Source organism: Urocitellus parryii, chromosome Y, assembly GCF_045843805.1.
Source record: "Urocitellus parryii isolate mUroPar1 chromosome Y, mUroPar1.hap1, whole genome shotgun sequence".
In the NCBI taxonomy this organism is placed as follows: domain Eukaryota; kingdom Metazoa; phylum Chordata; class Mammalia; order Rodentia; family Sciuridae; genus Urocitellus; species Urocitellus parryii.
Genome location: NC_135548.1, coordinates 34,039,220 through 34,051,526, shown reverse-complemented (window position 1 = coordinate 34,051,526; position 12,307 = coordinate 34,039,220). Strand labels below are relative to the sequence as shown.

Below are 12,307 nucleotides of genomic sequence, written 5' to 3'. Positions count from 1 at the left end.
ATATTTTATATAACTTAGTTATATTAAATCCATTATAAATTCTATATGCATTTCTATAAACATGAAAATCTTTATTAAACTATTTGAGTCATTGCCATAATCTTTCCATCTTAAACTGCAGTATAGACCAAAACATATCATTTTAATTCAATAGAAGTGGTTAGCTCAATGGGAAGCCCATAAATTTGACTGCCAGAAAGACATTGACTAGTGAATTAAATTAAAAATCTATTCCTTTAGAACTTAAATAAACTATATTGGGTAACATTCAATAGGAACTTTATTCTTTAAAATAGCATTTATTTGAAAATTTGGCATAAATCAATATTTGGAATGTAATCATACTACTAGTTGTAACTTCTATTTATGAATCGTATGGTAACTCCTAAAATTAAATAAAATCAAACTGTTAAAATGAGTAAACATTTCTCACTTATCTCATTTATCCACTTTAGAGTAATAATATTTAAAATACCTCATTATATGCTCATTTGCTCTTCTCTTCAACTAGATGAAAAGCTCTTTAAGGGCAGACTCTTCTCTGTATTCCTGTGACAAGCACAATTTTGGGCACATGGCAGATGTTTAAGGGTTTGTGGAAATGGTGAATTCAATTTCCAATTTCATCTAGGTTTCTGCTGTACAAAATACTTATTTGAAGTTATATTGAATTAATAGCCTTGTGGTATTTGATGAAAATTGTACTGTGCACAAATCAGAGGAGATGTTGACCAATTCTAGATAAAATATTAGACAAATTCTGAGAAAGAGACTGGAGTACACATCATAGCACTGGGAGGGAACTTAAGATCATGAGAACACAGGCCTGAGGTTTTCATTAGAAATTCCTTCATAGAGATGTATTTCTTTAAGACAGTGTACTTTTCAAAGCACCTTTATTTAAGGTTAATTTGAACTTCCAAAGAACATTATGTGTTGCATAGGGCAGAAATATATAATTTACCTCTTAATAATAGGAAGAAAATCTTACAAAGAGAAAGGCAACAATTCAACAAGTGTCACACAGTGAATCAAATTTCACTCTTAAATATAATTGCATCATACTGTGCAATGCAGAATACTGTAACATTTATTTTCAAATAAAGCCCAAAATTCTAGAAAAGACTGGCACAATTAATAAGGATACAAGCAGGAGGTGCGGAGGTGCCCTATTTCATTACTACTCATAGAACTGGATGGTGTTGATCAACGGTGGCACTTATACTACACACTCACCCCTATATAATATAGAGGTCTTACTAAGTTGATAAGGACCTGGCTAAGTTGCTTAGGCTGGCTCTGAACTTGCAATCCTCCTGCTCAGCCTCCAGAGTTGCTAGGGATTATAGGTGTGTGCCACTCACCATGTAACTACAACCACACTTTTAACCTACTATTCATTAGAAACATTATGTACACAAATATATGCAATAATAATCGGACTTACTCTTTTTTAAATCAATCATTGCTACAACTAAAAAGATTGTATGGTATTTGAAAAAAGAGGCTGTGTTTCTCTTTTATGTATCCCCTATTATAATGCTTAATGATAAAGTACATTTTCACAAATATTTTTATTATATATCTAGAACATTAACTTCCTCTTTTTAAGGCCAAGTTTTCTATGTGGAAACTAAAATTGATTAGACAAATTTACAAGTTATTTATTTATGAAGCAATAAAACAGAAAGTCCAAGAAAATTCAATGATTAAAAATTAATGCAGAACACACATTCTAAATAGTGTTCTTAAGTTTAAAACAAGGTTATCAGGAGCCCTTTAGATTTACTTTTTTGTCGTCGTCTTTTTTTTTTTTTTGTAACAGACATTGAACCCTGGGTTGCTTTACCACTGAGCCACATCCTCAGGCATTTTTTATATTTTATTTAGATACAGGGTCTTGCTCAGTTTTTTAGTACCTTGCTACATTGAACTTGCTGACTTTGAACTAGTGATCCTACTGCCTCAGCCTCCTGAGCTGCTGGGATTACATGTATGAGCCACCATACCCAGCCACATTTACATCTTAAATAACCCGTTAGTTGTCTCAGAAACTCCTCAAACTTGGTTAATTTAAGATTGAACTCTTCATCTCCTTACCTAAAACCTGCTTCTGTGACCATGATCTCCCACTCAACAGCTAAATTCTCATTTTGCTTAAGACATAAGCATATCATCACTTTCAATTCCGGCCTTCTCGCTCACTATGCTTAATACATCACCAGATCTCAATAAATTTTTTAAAAACATGGAATGCTTCACAAATTCACATGTCATTCTTGCACTTGAGCTGTGCTAATCTTCTCTGTGTGACTCCAATTTTAGTGTATATGCCGCCGAAGTGGGCACAAGTCTCAATATCTTACCAAATCCTTCCATGTGTCTTTATTATTACTGTTACTACCCTACTCCAGTTCCCCATGCTCATTTGCAGTACAGATGATTCTTGACTTAACAATGTTTCATCTTAAACTTTTTTGACTTTATGATGGTACAAGCAAGAGTGCTACACATTCAGTAAGCATCATACTTCAAATTTTGCATTTTAGTCTTTTCCCAGGTGAGGAATAGCCATAGGATAGTCTCTCTCCATGTTGAGTAGTGGCTGTGAACTGCTGCTCCTGGTCAGCTTCAGTTGAGCCTCGTGCTACTAAGAGGAAACACAACCATGTCTCTACAGTGTACCCTGTTGCTAAGCTAGGATGTTCGGTAGGTTAGGTATATTCATACATTTCTGACTTATGATGTTTTCAATTTAAGATGATTTTATCAGGATAAAACTCCCATTATAGGTGAAGAAGTAAAAATATAGCTGTGGATGGTAGGCTCAGCCTGGGTAGGAATCCAGCTATGTCACAACTTGTATAACACTGGTAAGTCACTTGTTTGTTTGGTTTTTTGCCTCAGTTTCTGTTTCTGCAAAATAAGAACAATAATACTGTTTATCTCATAGAGTAGCTCTGGATTTGCTGTTTTCTACACACAAAATCAAATGACATATATTAAAATTTGACACCTTATTAAAAACTCTTCAGCTGGTTACCTTAGATAAAGACCAACTCCTCAACACAATTCTCAAGGTCCTACATAACCTGGCCCCTGCCTTCTGGTATCTATGGCCATGTGTTAGTATCCTTAGATGTCCAATAAAGATCGAATTTACCTTATGGGGACATTGTAAAGTTTGAATTAAAACACATGAAATGCTCTTCTTAGTACATGTTCAATAAATATTAACTATAAAATAATTGTTATTACTTTTTGTGTCAGCAATATTGGGTTTCTTTCATCATACTTTTCTTCCTCTGAGTATTTGAACTCTGCTTTAAAACTCCATTCTGCCCTCTTCCTTTTTAAAAAAATTAAGGAAGAATTAATTTTTAATTAATGTTGCAGCATTAATTTGGATATTGCCAAATACTAAGAATCATTTTATTTAAATTGTCTTGTTTTCCCTAGTAAATTTATATGTATTGGCTAAATTTGAATGCAGTCAGCTTATTGGTCATATTAAACATTGTGAGTTCATGGGAAAGTCTGGATTAGCTGGTTCAAACCAGTCCCACTCTCCTACTCTTGTTACTTTATGTCCTGCTGCTGAGGGGAAATCTGGAAAAGGAGATAACATAGATAATGGTAGAATTTTCCATTTTAGAGAACAAGAACAAGTAATATAACACATATTGAACAATAATAGTACCCTATGGAGAGCCTGCAGAATAGAGTTGTAGTACATTCAAAATATATTAAATCCTGTTTTAAAAAAATCTAAGTAAAGCATGTGTCTTCAAAAACTTAAACAGACATTAACTTCATTTTTCTTTGTTTTCTGGCACAAAGTCCAGATATTTTTCCCCTGTCAGGTTTGTAAAAAAATAATGTGCAAAAGTATATCACATTTTAATTCTTTTGAGAAGCAGTCTAACAGGAGTTTGGAGAGGTGGTGCTGTTCTGAGTTATTCACACCTAAATGAAGATTGTGTGTCTTCTGCTGAGAAAGTGGCTATACCTAGAAGCCAGTGTATTTCAGTTGCATTCTTGGCAGGAATAGCCAGTGTTCAAAAATGTTCTTACACACACACACACAGACATGCACACCCCCCCACACACACACACAGAGTTATTTTTAGAGAGTGAAGGTTATATAATTGTTTGAAATTCAGTTCTTAGCTTAGAAATGGGGACACTTTAGTTATTAAAAAAACAATATTTGTTGAGTAGAATTTTCATTCACTGGAAATTTTAAAAGGGAAAAGGGGTAGAGAAACAAGAGATGGAGTTGAAGGGGAGAAAACCAGAATGTGGTTTTGTATGTGGTTTTGAATATGTCAAAACCCAGTCTTTGCTTAGAAAAATAGAATTTGATCACCATTAATATTCCAAGAGAAGTCTTGCTACAGTTTCAGAACTGTGTAATCAATTTGGTCTTTTCTGTGTTATTTAAATTTATTAAAGTAATCCTGATTTTGGATTTGAAGTATTTATTTCTCAGATTATCAATTATGATAAAATTAGTTTTAATTTAAAATCAAATTTAATTTTCATAAACTTATTAAACATAATTAATAAAATAATTTTAAAATTAGGCAGCTCCTTAACCTCAACCATACTCATCGAAGAGAAAATAATAATAGTAATAATAACAACAACTAACAGAGGCTATTTTCCCATCATATCACAAGCCTATGATGTAGATTTAGTTCTTGGACTCAAAGAGAGTTTCAAATGATAGATTTCCTTCATTTCTAACTTATTATTGGCTGTTTTCCCAACCAAGCCATTAGCAGACTTCAGATCTAGGCAGTAGGTTTGGCTGGAGTCTAAGGGAAGTCAGACGCAGAAGCAGGTAAGCAGTCGGGAAAAGGGAGAGAGATTGCCAAGAAGCCAGATGGTAGCAGAGGAGCCTAGACAATGGGTTATCACTTGTTCTTCCCCCAAATTCTCTTCACCCTTGGGGCGACCTCTCTCTTAGCTCCAGCTGTTCCCCTTTTTTTCTGCTCAGAAATTTGAAAGAACTGTCAAGTTCAATTTGAAGTTTTTCTTTGGGTAAATTCTCAAAGACTCAAATAACTGGTCATTTAAAATCACTTGAGGAAATGAGCCCTCTCCCCGCCCACGAGGGTTTCAGGTCCAAGCAAGGCTGCGATGCCTCGGCTCTCCGGGCCTTCCCGGCTCATCCATAAACGCCCAGGCTGCTCCGTGTGGTCAGCGAGCAGAGAGCTGGTCAAAGAGAAAAAACAAATAGTTGGTCTGCTCATCTCCAAGAAGAGAGTTTCACTCTGGTTTACCTAATACATGAAACATCCGCCCTCTGCGAGGCTTGGCATCCGGGTTTGGGGACCTCTGTCATCGCCAAGCATTTCTTCAAGGACCTGAGCCCCGAAGCTGCGCCCTGGGTGAGACCCCTGGTCGGCGGCGCCTGCTCTCCCTACCTGTGCGCGCGGGCCTGGCAAGGCGGGATTTAAGGCAGCGCTGCTGCGGGAGGCTCTACAGTGTCAACCAGCCCCGAACAGTCCCGCCTCATCGCTTTAGTGTGTGTGCCTTGCAAGTCTCTCCTTGGTCAACCGTCACCACCATCGGCGCGCGGGAATGGCGTTGGAGCGTCTAAACCCGGGGGTCCTCGGCCAGACAAGGGAGCCCGGCGGGCAGCTGGTGCGGGCAGGGCGCGCCCGGCGGGCTCAGGGCACACGCGGCTCACCTGGGCGAGGCCGGGCGCACAGGCGCTCAGCGCCGGGGCCGCGGCCGGGCGTCTGAGCCCCACTCCCGAAAGAGTTGGACAGTTCCGGGGCCGCGCTGCGCCCAGCTGTCGCCGTCGCCGTGGCCACCGCCGCGGCTGTCACGGTAGCTACCGTCCGGGGCTGCAGCAGATCGCGGGAGAGCGTCTGCGCGGAGCTTCAGGGCAGCCCTGGCGGGACAGCCGCAACCGCAGGAGCGCGAGCAACAGCTTCCAGGCTGGAGGAGCCACTGCCCTACGTGCCTGTGGCCGGCGCGCCGAGATGGTCTACGTTTCAAGTTCATCGAAGATTAAATTGATGTTTATGGGCTGATCTGGAAACCTAAAAGCAATTTGTTTTTCTAAATCTATAAGAAAATATGCACAATTTCCCATCAACCGACTTAAAAAGGGGGTTTTAGAACACAACCCAGTGTATGAAGTACCATCTTGAAGATGGAATTATGAATATGGCAGCTTTTCTACGGTGCTTTGAAGAAAGGGGGATTAAGACCGACAGGCCTGAGGACTAGTTAAGTAAAGAGAAAAAGAAAATTCTGTTCTCCTTCTGTGAGGTGTGCAACATCCAGCTGAACTCTGCAGCCCAGGCCCAGGTCCATTACAACGGCAAATCCCATCCCAAACGAGTGAAGCAGCTGAGCGATGGGCAGCCCCCGCTTCCAGCCCAGAGCTCGGGGACACTGCTGGTCAGCCCCAGCCCCAACACCAGCACAGGCAGTTCATGCCATACTACTACCCTTCCTGCTCTTGTGCGCACTCCTACTCTGATGATGCAGCCTTCACTGGATATCAAACCATTTATGTCTTTTCCAGTGGATGGTAGTTTGGCTATTGGGCTCTTTCCAAATTTTAACACAATGGATCCTGTGCAAAAAGCAGTCATTAACCACACATTTGGAGTATCCATTCCCCCAAAGAAGAAAAAAGTTATTTCTTGTAATGTCTGTCAGCTTCGCTTTAACTCAGATAGCCAGGTCGAGGCCCACTACAAAGGAAGTAAACATGCCATGAAGGTCAAAGCACTAGAGGCAACGAAAAATAAACCCAAAATGGTTTCTTCCAATCACAGGCAACAGCTCTGACAAATCAGAAGATAAAGGAAAGCTGAAAGCCAATAGTTTCAGTCAGCCATCATGCTCTGAAAGTGGCTCATTTCTCCTCAAATCTGGCACAACTGCCCTGCCACCTGGGACAGCCACTTCGCCCTCCAAAAGCACAAATGGAGCACCAGGGTCTGTTGCTGAATCCAAAGAAAAGAAAGCCAAAAAATTGCTTTATTGTTCACTATGCAAAGTGGCTGTGAACTCCCTGTCATAGCTAGAGGCACACAACACAGGATCTAAACACAAGACCATGGTTGAGGCTTGTAATGGAGCTGGTCCAATTAAGTCCTATCCTAGACCTGGATCAAGATTAAAGATGCAGAATGGCAATAAGGGGTCAGGACTACAGAACAAGACATTTCATTGTGAAATCTGTGATGTTCATGTTAACTGGGAAATTCAACTCAAACAGCACATTTCTAGCCAGAGGCATAAAGACCGAGTTGCAGGGAAGCCACTGAAGCTGAAATACAGCCCTTACAACAAACTCCAGCAGAGCCCAAGCATTTTAACAGCAAAACTTGCATTCCAGAAAGATATGATGAAACCTTTGGCCCCAGCCTTCCTGTCCTCACCCCTGGCAGCAGCAGCGGCTGTGTCCTCTGCACTGTCACTGCCACCCCGGCCATCTTCCTCGCTCTTCCAGGCTCCAGCCATCCCTCCAGCTCTCCTGAGGCCAGGGCACGGGCCCATCTGTGCCACTCCGGCCTCCATCCTGTTTGCCCCATACTGACATCTGCAAGCCCCAAGACCAGCCAGGCCAGTAGGAAAGTCGAAAAGCCAAGCCAAAAGGATTTCAGCAACTTGAGCATTTTGTGTAACAGTAAGTATCCCACCTACCCACAAAATGCAGCCTACCACCTGAAACCCCAGCTTCAGTGAAAAACAAATCACTAGATTCAAGAGTGCTTTTATGGACCGATCAAATCATTTTGGAATGTGAGCAGCACAGGTTCCCTCTTCCCTCCCCAACTCGACCCCATTTAATTGGTGTATCTGAGAAATCTGGGTTCTTGAAAATGTACAGTCAGAAAGTAAAGAAAAAGAAAAACAGTCTCTGTTTTCCCATGGGTATAATCTGGCTTAGAACAATATGGAATATTTTCCTGACAGACTTGAAAACTAGGATCTTCCTCAGATGTCTGTAAATAGCTCTGGAATCCAACTGGGCATATTCTAGTGTGAAAGAAAAATAGAACACAAGTGCTTACTTGTGAATACCATCTTACCAACGGATCACGTTTTCTTTTTGGTGTACTCTCGACAGGGATTGTGTACTGTTTTAGACCCAAGTACTGTTGTATCCTGTGTAGTACTAGATTGTATCTCTTGTCTGAATTCAACATCTTTAGTTGCTGTGTAAATGTTAGGAAGCAAAATAGCTTTGAATTTCTCGTTAAGAGAACAAAAGATAATGTATTTTCTTTATTTCATATTTTATTTGGAGATATTTAAACAAAATAGAAAGCCATATAACATAGCTATAATTACTACCTGTTTGCTATTTTTGTCTAACTTATTTTGTAGCTTCCTCACTGGTTTGAGTTGCTAAGCAAATATATACAAACACAAAAAGAGCTTCCTAAATTGTACATTTTGACACCTCCTGTGCATTCTGCAAGAAGACAATGAATCCATGTATTTCTACGTAATTATCTTCATTTTTAACCTGTTTTCATTTGTAATGATGCTACATAATTTTGTGGCTCCCTAATGCAATAATGTACAGAAGATATAAAATTTATAATTGAACAATTTGTCTTTCTGTTCACTGAATATGTTGCAGGTCATGCTCCCATGCCCCCCTTTCGAAGTTGGTATCAACAAGACTAGAATATTTGTGATACAGGGGCAAAAAGTATCATAAAACAATAAAATAGTGAACTCTTTTAGAGTATTGATATCTGCAATCTGTAAATGGTAAAATGTCTGTGTATTTTTTAAATGTACCTTTTCAATAAAAGCATCAAAAATAAATAAAATAAAATAAAATAAAACCACTTGAAAAAAAATAACCACTCATTTTAATGAAACACACACACATACACACACACACACAAACACACAGAAAAGCAGATGTATTGTCATTTTATAGAACTATAATGGTCATCCCACAACACATACACATATATAACAAAAAGTAGAAAATATTCCTATTATCAAAATAAACTTTTAGTATTTTACATTTTTCACTTTAATCTGGTTTTAACTCTGTGTTCTTAGGGAACACTATTTTTATATTATTTAGACTTCATTATAAAGGAAAAGACCAGAAAATCAACCACACTATGAGGTCTTAAATGTTAGACTTAGGCATTAATTTTGTTTTGTTTATAAGATTATTTTAACTCTACTACATTAAAATTCTGAATAGGGGAAGAGGGATGAGAAAGTAAAAAGAACAATAATCGAACCCCTCATATTTATCAGGGCCTGTTTTTTGTTTTTAATTTTTAGACAAATTGCTTAGGCAATTTTGAGACAAATTTGCTAAACTCTCCAGGCTGACCTCAAACTTTGTAATCCTCCTGCCTCAGCCTCAGAAGTAGCTGGGATTACAGGAATGTGCCACCTTGCCCAGCTCAAGGCCTGCTTTTTATATGCATCATTTTAGTCAATATTCTGAATTGTATTAAAATATAGCCATTATTAGTATTTACCATATGCTAGGCACTATGCAAAGGGATTTATATTTCATCTCTCATATAATCTCACTGTTACTTTGTAGTGTAACTGATATTACCATATTAAAAACAAAATAATCAAGGATGAAAAAAATCTCATTTGCTCAAGGTTTCCAAATCTGGAAAATTAAGTAGAGAGTAAAATAAAGTTTAACTTTGACTAATTACAAATGCTATGTCATTTTTGGCATTAACTTTTAAAGGATATTTCCCTGGAATTCAAGAGACATTTTTGCTGTTATAACTGAGAATGTACATTGAGAGGAAGCTTCTGGGATGCCTATAATGTTGTATGTCATGATTTGAATAGTGGTTATATGGATATGTTGAATTTGTCAAAGTTCATTGGCTTTTTCTGTATATATGTTATATTCAATAAAATAATTTTAGTAATTCATAATTAATATAGAAAATATGAAAAACAGAAAAGCACAAAGTGGGGCAGGGGAAACACCAGTAAGTTCACTACTAAAAAAATGAATAATTTTAGAAGTTGATTCATTTAGGAGGAAATTTGGGAATGCATGTATCTTATTATCTTAAAGCAATTTGAGGCAAAAGAACTACAAGGGCAGTTCTCCTATTTAAAAGTATTTTTTGTTACTAAAAAGAAATATAACCATATATGAAAGATTTTGAACAAGTGAAAATTGCTCCATAATCCCATTTCTACTATAACCACTTTTAATATTTTGGTAAATTGAATGATATTCTCATGACATAAATCATCAACATTATCTTGAGTATAAATAAATTCTTGAAAAGGAAAAAAAGGTAATAAAGTTAAACCACGAATCAAAACAGTGCTTTTTGCATATATATGGTAGTCCAGGTTATCTCAATTTAATTATGTTTCATAGTCTGTTATGAATTGAGTTGAAGGATGAATCAGCACCCGTCTACATTAGAGAAAAACAGGTAATATTCAAACCTGTAAGATTACTTAAACCCCTCAGATTAAAAAAAAAAGTGGTTATTGAATAATTGTCTCCTTGGTACTCTGGTAGATCAAATGAGAAGAGTCAACCTGTTAATTAACAAAAAAATCCCTGAATTAGCAGGCAGGAAATCATTGTGGACAAGAATCAATTTCTTTGGACTTTTGTTATTTGAGTTGTAAATGAGAAAACTGGGTTGTATCTCAAAGGACACTTAGCATCCAAAATAATTTATGACACAGGGAATACACCAGGCCCTGATCAACTTCTTATTGTACTAAAGGATAAATTCACAAAACGGAAACATTCAATAACAGAGAAGCTAGAGCTTGCCATCTTTATTTGCAACTAGACCAGATATAATGTGTTTCCTGTTCTTTGCACAAGTATCCATGGGAAGAGGGGGAGGCCAGAGAGGACAAGGACAGGATGTCCTTCCCTTACATATCACTCATCACCCTATATTTTTACGTTCCCCCTCTCCATGGACATCAGTTCTGATATCCCAAAAGATCATCCTATGTAACAGAGGATTACAAGTAACTTTGTAGGTTGAAGAAATCAGTGCCCAATAATTTCATTTTCAATCCTTAAGTGTTTTTCCTTCCTTTGTCCCTTCGTTGTAGTGAGGTTTTTTAGTAATATAATAATATCAAGGTATTCAGAAAAGAAAAACATTTACAAAACGTCCATTTAAAAGGAATGGACTTGGGTGTGCCTTTGGTAGATTGATAGTGTTGCTAGTATGCAAGTGAAATGTGGAAGAAACTGGGAACCTGACAAGTGAGAAAGGAGAGGTCCCTAGATACCCAAGGGAGATCTGGTCTGGAGCAGACAGGGACTTTGTTCTTTCACATAGTGTAGTTTTTTAATTAATTGTTTTAATTAGCTATGTATGACAGTAGGGTGCATTTTGACATATTGAACACATATGGAGGATAACTTCTCATTCCTTTGGCTGTATATGGTGCTGAGTCACACCAGTAGTGTAATCATAAGTTTATATAGGGTAATAATAATGTCAGTGTAGTTTCAAGGCATTGTGTGTGTGTATGTGTGTGTGTGTGTGTGTGTGTGTGTGTGTGTGTTTCTGTGTGTATAAAATCTCAATCTCTGATGATAGGAACTCTGAACTGTGTCATCTATCTTTACAGCTCCAGGGCGCGGGATATAACTGACAAATCAAAATATCTGCTCTACTGAATTGAGCAAAAATCTCGGGGAGTGGGGGATGATAGGAGAAATGAGACCGAAAAAACATATAGCATGTCTCATTTCCACTCTCCTGCCATGCTACATGTTACTTGATATCTGAAACATTTAGAGGATTCACTGCAGGATTACTACAAAGGGAAATGTACTTCAGATGAAAGAGTTTTTCTGGAGACCTCAACAAACTAGAAATGGGAACAAGCCCCAGGAAGCCGCTGTGTTGTCTCAGGGAAGAGATGACCAGAGTTTCCTGTAAATGAAAACTCATCAGGCAACAGGTTTGAGCCCCTCGGGTAAAAAGGCAAGCGCCACGGCGACGACCACACGGAGTGGGCGAGTGGAAGGTCTTGGAGTACCGAGAAACTCCCGACGTAGGGGCTAACGAGAGGACGGAGTGCGGCAGGTGGGAGGACCAACGTCCTGCAGGTGGACAGTACAGCTTGCTTTCAGCTTTTTTATTTTTAAAAACAAAATGATCAGGAAGCTCTAAAAGATGTGCAACTCTGGCTGATATGTTAGCGTGATACTTCCGTGTGTGAGTGTGCGTACAACAGGGAGCGCCCACCATGAACTTCTGCAGCTTCTGCCCCGGGGCGGGCGCGGGGCACGGCTCCGAGTAGCCCATACGTGGAGGAA

The 12,307-nt window shown here is 38.6% G+C and overlaps 1 non-coding gene and 1 pseudogene across 1 annotated transcript; one reads left to right on the top strand and one right to left on the bottom strand.

Annotated features, from left to right (window-relative positions):
• Positions 1-2,242: 2,242 nt before the first annotated feature.
• Positions 2,243-2,349, bottom strand: LOC144251205 (U6 spliceosomal RNA). Its single transcript, XR_013342639.1, has one exon. It is a non-coding gene; the product is annotated as a U6 spliceosomal RNA (small nuclear RNA).
• A 3,828-nt stretch (positions 2,350-6,177) lies between these two features.
• Positions 6,178-7,570, top strand: LOC144251091 (zinc finger protein 385B pseudogene; annotated as a pseudogene).
• Positions 7,571-12,307: the final 4,737 nt, after the last annotated feature.